Raw genomic sequence first — 6,000 nt, 5'->3', positions numbered from 1 at the left:
TATCTGATCATCTTTGCATCAATAATACATGAAGCTGAGATCTTCTGAAAAGAGGATACTATTCTCCCCCCTCACTGAATGCTTTGCTTTTGCCAGCACCAACGTTGATTTGGATTTAATAATCTGTAGTCCTTTTGGTTTGATCACACTTCTCAGGAAACCCCAAAAAGAGCCATGGCCACATATCCACCAACATGGAATCAATTGCTCCTTCTTAATAAATGCAATCATTGAACACCTGATCCATACGTTGCTTGTTACGTGTAATTGATTAAAGTTTCGACATAGTTAAGATTTGAGTGGCCCCAGGTTTTCCATATTCAGATCCTCTCAACCAAAAAAATGACAATCAACAAAACCTATGCCGTAGAAGGATGATGTTTCTGATCGTAATTCTTTGTCACCTCCATCATCGCACGTTTCGTCACACACTGCTCTTAAACGGTGGTAGCAGTTCTGCTGCTCTCAGGCTGCTCTCGCTCCAGCTGTTCACGTTAAAGACCACTGTGTGAGTAACAGGTCTACCCATCACCCACCTCCAAGATTGTTATAAATAATCAGTATCAGGAAAAGGAACTGACTAGGACTGAGAGCACCACATCTTCATCTATTGTCTTATTTTCCACCTCTAAGGAATGCAGCCAAGGGCCTTTTACAATTCATCATTCCCATCTCAAATAAACAATGAAATGCTGGTGAGTAAGAGAATTGCTCACCCAATGGTTGTCAAGCGATTAAATCAGAATCTCTGGGGGGTGCATTGTGGGCATTTGGTATTTTTAAAAGCTCCTCAGGTCATTTCCATGCGTAGCCAAGGTCGAGGCTCAGTGTGCCCCAACCTGAAACCTTGCCACTCTGTGTAGCTGGGTGCCAGCCTCATGGGCTTGTTAGAAATTCAGAAATGTACTGCATCAGCTAGATCTGTTGCACCCGGTCTACTGAACAGAATCTGTGTATTAGCAAAATCTTCAGGTGATTTGCAGGCACGCTGAAGTTGGAGAAAAACTGACCTAAACTGCTATTGTTGTAAGAGACATCCCTAAATTAGGTAAGCTTATTGCTGAACAGATTGGCCTCTCTCGGTGTCTCTGGAGGAAGTGGGGTGTAACCGTGGGGTCTATTGTCAGGCAGTTCTGGGTTTGTACCCTGGTTCTGTCAGTCAGTAGCTGTGTGACTTCGGGAAAGTCTCTCTAAGCTTAAGTGTGCTCACCTGTGTAATGATACTAATAATAGTACCCACCTCTCTCGGGTTATTGGGAAAATGAATTGACAGATTTCATGTAAAGTGCTTGAGACAATGCCAGGTCCACTGTAAACAAGCAATATTTTTTAGTAGTTAATACTAACATTGATAAAGTTATACTCTTCAGAGACTCTGCAATTTCTCAGATGTTTAAACGCAGATAATTCTTGTTTATTTATCTGTTTACCCTCAAAGCCAAGTGAGGCTTTTATGAAGGTCAGCCCTAATGTCCACCCTTGCATTTTCAGCTCACACTTGATCCCATTCATCATTTACAGGAGGGACAACAAGAAGGTTAATGGATGCCTGGAACAACAGTGCAGTGGTGAGCTCAACCAGAATGCCTTTCCTAATGCCTGAGTCTGGGTGACTTCAGCTTAATTTTCTTTGGAAGCCATTGCCATTGTATGTAAAAGGACTCACAAAGCAGGCTTCCATGTGGGGCTAACTCTGTTCACCTACATTTGGCCTGATTTGGAAAGCTTTCTTGGCTTTTTCCCATCCAATCCAAACAGGGATGGGAGATTTTATTAAAATGACTTGGGCCCAGCCTGCTCTGTGTTCTGAACCATTGAAGAGAGCCAAAAATGTCCCCTGGTGTCCATAGAAACATTGTTCTTATTTTTCAAAATTAATCCTGCTGAATTTGCGAGGCTGCCTCACCTCCATCAGAGCTGCAGACGGCCAGGACAAAGAGCTGTTTTGATGTTCCCAGTTGGGAACCCTGCCCTCAGCAAATACAGTTGATATAAATAAATGGTCTCTTGCCTGCCTACATTCATGCCCATCTGTTTGGAGGGCGTGGTGCCCAATCAAAAGTTGCCTAGACGCTCACCATGGGCACCGGTGCCAAGGAAGGACGATTTCATGGCAGCCTGCCTAATGCTGTGAGTGCCATCTTTCCAGTAGTGGGTTCTCATGCTGGACCAGAATGGGAGCACTAGCACCGCATGTTTCCTTACTGTTGATCGCACCTGTTGACAAGGTGGTGCCAAACTAAAAAAAGAGGGAGAGAAAGAAAACTGCTGTGTAGGAACATCGTTGGGCTCCCAGGGCCTGGCACATCCACTAAGACAGATTCTAATTAAGTAGAGAAAGTCTCTGCCCATGGATGTTCTGATGAGGCACGAGATTGGCAAGTCAAACTTTACTTGGCTCTATCACAGGGGCAGAGGGCTAGCTGCTCCCAGCTGGCCGTCTGCCCCTGTCTAATATAGGAAATATAATAGAATACTGGTCTTTGTGATGACATCAGGAGCCAGACAAACCGGGGGAATGAATCATGCTGAGCCCAGCCCACCATCCCCTTGCTCCCAATTTTCACCCACCCACAGGCAATGATAGACCTGATGAACACAACTTACACACCGTAAAAACCTAGGAGCTGATTTTATTTTGCGTTGGCTGAGCTTGAGAAAGGAAACAAAGCCAGTCAGGAGAATGCAGGATGTGGGGACATTTTCATGCTGATAAAGGTAAATAAATTCCCTCAGAGTTTGTTAAACGCGATTGCTAATAAATGCACGTACTCAGGTCAACAGGGGACCACAAAGGGGACCAGGAGAGAATCCTCACAGCAAAAGTTAGGAAATTACTAATCCCAGCATTCTCTGTGGACCTCTAAAGGGCTAAAAACAGTGGTTCTCAGCCACAGAATATTGTGGAGATGCGGAGTGAGTAATCTTTATTGATGAGAAATTCAGGCACACTACCTTGTCCTGTGGAAGAAAAATAGGTCGAGAAACTGCTGGCTGAGAGAATCAAAGCAACATGCCTTATTTACACTTAAAAGGGCATTTGTTAGTTCAATATTTGGTTTTGATCCGAAATTTGCATCGTCTTATTTAAACAGGAAGTTTATCAGTTAGACTTGTGGATAAATCTTGAGGTAAGTTGACAACGGTCCTCCAAGATGTCCATGTGCTAATCCCCAGAACCTGGAAATATGTTACCCGATAGGACAAAAAGGACCTAGCAGGTGTGATTAATTTAAATATCTTGAAATGTGGGAGATTATTTTGGATTATCTGAATGGGTCTGATGTAATCACAAGGGTCCTTATTAGAGCAGAAGGCAGTGTGAAGAGGGCAGCAGAGACTGGGTGATGTGTTTTGAAGATGAAAGAAGGGGCCCAAAGCCAAGGAATACACACAGCCATCAGATGCTGAAAAAGGCAGGGAAACCAGTTCTCTCCTCAGAAATTCCAGAAGGAACCAGCTTTGTATACACCTCTATTTTAGCCCAGTGAGACTGATTTTGGAGTGCTTACAATTCCTTCAGAATTGTAAGAGAATAAATGTGTTTTGTTTTAAGCCAATAAGTTGTGTAACTTGTTACAGCAGCATTAGGAAACTAATGCAATCCTTAGCCCTGTGTAGCCGACTCAGGGTGGCCCAAACTGGAGGGCCCCAGGCAACACAGAGCTTGGAGTAACACAGTCTTATCAGCTGCTCTGATAGAACCAACTAATTCAGTTCATTGTTTTTCTCCCCAACTCACTGGCCTTTTCTTCCCCCATCGTGAATACAAAAGACTGCAATCAAATCCAGTGTTTTTGTTTATCCTTATTGGCATTGCACAAGCCTAAGGTTAAAAGAAACAGTTCTCCATCAGGTCTTGGGTCCCACCTTTAAATTCACAACATTTCGCCTACCAGGCGAGAATTATCACTCAAATTAACAGAAGCACAGGCAATGCCAGCTCTAATTGCAAGCATTCAGATCCCAAAGGCTGGGAACAGTTTTAGAGCCTCAGTTTAGATTTATGTTTGACTGATGTTGTATCCCTACTATGTGCCAGATACTAACCATTGTATGTTGACATTTGGAATAGATCCCCAAGCAACACGATGGGTTAACTTTGCAATTACTGGATATACATGCAGTGTGAAATAGCCATTATTATTAGAAGTTAATAGGTGACTTATTCCTCTCAGCAACTGACCTAACACTGTAGGGCGCCTGCTGTCACTGAATGTTAGCAGCAGGTGCCTGTCCATATACCGGTCCATCATTCCATCTCAGTGTAGCAGTGTGTCAAACACAGGGAGTTGGGACATTGAGGCTTTTCTTTCCAGGAAGCAACTTTATTCGTGCCAGCACTGGCTCAGTGTGCTAAGACCCCAAAAGGCTGAGCCCCGAGCATAGCGGGGGGGGGGGCTGCCTTTTGTACAATTTTGCTCCTTTGTCTCCCATATAAGGTAACATACATCTGAATGAGTGGTCTATGTTACAGAGTTGTGAGGAAGGTCGCGCACTTGCACATAGCCAGGTTGCCTTCCCTTCTCTTGAGGTTTTTACCACATTCCTTAGGGAGAAGCTCTACCACATTCCACCCTTTGATGCTTGGACCCCCTATTTTGGGTCACAGAGCATCATCTTGGTTTAGAGGTTTATACTTCCATAACATCATCACGTGTGTGGCCATTTCCCTTTTGACTATCGCCTCAGTGAGGTTGGAGACAGACTGTATAAGCCGGGGACCTAAGCAACGTAGGATTAAGCAAGCTCCCAAAATCAAGAGGATAATACTTAGGTGGGTTTTGAATCCCCCAGAGAGTTGAAAACCCTCTTCCAAATAATTCCCCAGGGTCTCAACCTTTCCGGGTCTGGACTGGCACAAGCAACATTTCTCGTTCGATCTATGATCTCCTCTATGACTTTTCCTTCATCATCTATCTGTAGACAGCAGTTGCTCAGGTTAAACTTTCCACAAACTCCTCCCCCAGAAGGAAGCAAGTAATCTAAGGCCAAGCGATTTTGATAGATAGCATCGTGCATTTTGGTTTGCTGCTTGGCTAGTAAGTTAAGAGCTCTGGCACTTTCATTGGTTATAATTTCTACAACTGCTTGTAGTCTGATTATGTGGTTTAACATGTAAATGGGATTGCGGTAGCAATCCTACCCCATCCTCTAACCCCTCCTAAACCATCCTCTGCTAGGTGGCAGGGCCATAATATTGGATTATACACTTGGGAAGCCATTTATCATCTTTCCAATTGCCAATTTGTAGGGCACGTCGTTTCCTTTGAGTCTCCCTGTCTCCATACACTTGGACTCCCAAATCCTCCCCTCTGGCAAGGGGGAGCAGGAAGAAAGGTGGATGAAAGGTTCCCAGCACACATGACCCTGACCAGCCTGAGGGAAGTACTATATAGGCTATCCTTCCACATATCCAGTATAGTCAACCTGGGGCCCGCCATTCAATGGCTGCATCGACATTGTCCCAGGCCTCTTGGAGATGAGAGAAGTTAGACAAGGGGTGGGGATCTGTCTGACTCAAGGTGATCTGGGGATCCCCACCATTGTGTTTCCCGGGGGGGTTGAGTTATAAAATCTTTGGCCTAGACACGTGAAGCTTCCAACAGAGATGGTGAACTTTTTTCCCCACCAGGCAAGGCAGTTTGTCTCAATAATTGAGGTTTTGAAGAGCCAAACCCTGGTAGGACTGGATTATTCTGTTCCATTATAAGGTTTGCAGGGCTCTAATTCTCTAGCCTCCCATGGTCATTGATCTCCCATATTGGTTCCCACGCATACATGGCAATAAGAGATCTTCAGAGTCTGGGCTATAGTCTCTGCTAGGGCTAGAAACAAGTTCCTTGCTGTGACTGAAATGGGAGCGGGGCTACTTCTTATTTCTTCATAGAAGGAGTGGAAGACTTGATGGGACATGGTTGGATGGGCGGTAGTGACTCTCTTGAAGTATAGCACAGTCCCTGGGTCTCTGCCTCCCCCAGGGATCCGGATGCCAATTCA

This window comes from Lynx canadensis, chromosome B4 (genome assembly GCF_007474595.2).
Source record: "Lynx canadensis isolate LIC74 chromosome B4, mLynCan4.pri.v2, whole genome shotgun sequence".
NCBI classification, from domain to species: domain Eukaryota; kingdom Metazoa; phylum Chordata; class Mammalia; order Carnivora; family Felidae; genus Lynx; species Lynx canadensis.
The sequence above is the reverse complement of the archived record's forward strand: the minus strand, read 5'-3'. Positions refer to the sequence as shown.